Consider the following 1,319-nt stretch of genomic DNA (forward strand, 5'->3'; position numbering starts at 1 on the left):
GGAAGGAAGGTTGGGCAATCCTACTTCCGTAGTGATACTGCCTCGGAAACCCAAGGAGGGGTCACTATGAGTCGGGGCCAACTCGACAGCAAACAACAACAACAACATATATATAAGAACTGATTTGAAGGGATTTCCAGGACATACTGTTAAATGGAAAAAAAGCAAAATGTGAAACAGTATGCTACCTTTCACTTAAGAAGAGGATAAAAAAAAAAAAAAAAAAATGAAATTCCAACAAGCTTTTTTGCAGAAATTGGCAAGCTTATCCTAAAATATATATGGAAATTCAAAAGACCTAGAAGAGCTTAAACAATTTTGTAAAACAACAAATGTAAAGGTCTTTTATTTCAAAATTTCAAAACTTATTATAAAGCTTCAGTTATCAAGACATGTGATATAGATACAAGGATCAATCAATGGAACAGACTGAGAGTCCAGAAATAAACCCTTATATTTATAGTCACTTGATTTTCATCAAATGTGCTAAGGAAATTCATTGGGGAAAAAGATATTCTTTTCAACAAACATGCTGGGAAATATGAATTTAGACCTTTAGTTCATACAACATACAAAATTTAACTCAAAATGGATCAGAGACCTAAATGTGAAAGTTAAACTGTAACACTTTTAAAACAAACACATGATAAAATCTTTGAGATTTTGAGTTAAAGATTTCTTAGATACAACACCAGAAACACAATCCCTAAAAGAAAAAAAAAATTTTGACTTCATCAAGATTTTTAAAAATTTCACTGCAAATGATGCCATTAAAAAAATGAAGACCAGCTACAGGTTGGGAGAAAATATTTGCAAATCACACATCTTATAAAGGACTTCTTTCCATACTATACAATGAACTCTTATAACCCAATAAGAAGAAGACAAACAAATCCATTTTAAAATGGGCAAAAGATATGAGTAGACATCACCAAAAACAATATATGAATGACTAAGAAGCACATGAAAAGATGCTTGACATCATTGATTATTGTTGTTGTTATGTGCCATCGAGTCAGACCCTACTCACAGCAACCCCTCCTAGGGTTTCCAAGGCAGTATCACTACAGAAGTAGATTGCCCAATCTTCCTTGTAAGGAGTAGCTGGTGGATTTGAACCACCAGCCTTCTACTTAGCAGTCAAGCGCCTTAAGCACTATGCTACCAGAGCTCCTTCATTGATTATAGTTGTTGTTGTTGTTGTGTGCCATTGAGTCAGACCGACTCATAGCGACCCCTCCTTGGGTTTCCGAGGCAGTATCACTATGGAAGTAGATTGCCCCATCTTCCTTCTGAGGAGTGGCTGGTGGGTTTGAACT

At 35.4% G+C, this 1,319-nt stretch overlaps 1 protein-coding gene across 1 annotated transcript in view; it reads right to left on the reverse strand.

Annotated features, from left to right (window-relative positions):
- SCUBE2 (signal peptide, CUB domain and EGF like domain containing 2) overlaps positions 1-1,319 on the reverse strand; it is a 101,815-nt gene that overhangs the window by 88,721 nt on the left and 11,775 nt on the right. The window lies entirely within an intron of this gene.

Source organism: Orycteropus afer, unplaced genomic scaffold (genome assembly GCF_000298275.1).
Source record: "Orycteropus afer afer isolate SDZICR_OR568_19922 unplaced genomic scaffold, OryAfe1.0 scaffold00014, whole genome shotgun sequence".
Classification (NCBI taxonomy): Eukaryota; Metazoa; Chordata; class Mammalia; order Tubulidentata; family Orycteropodidae; genus Orycteropus; species Orycteropus afer.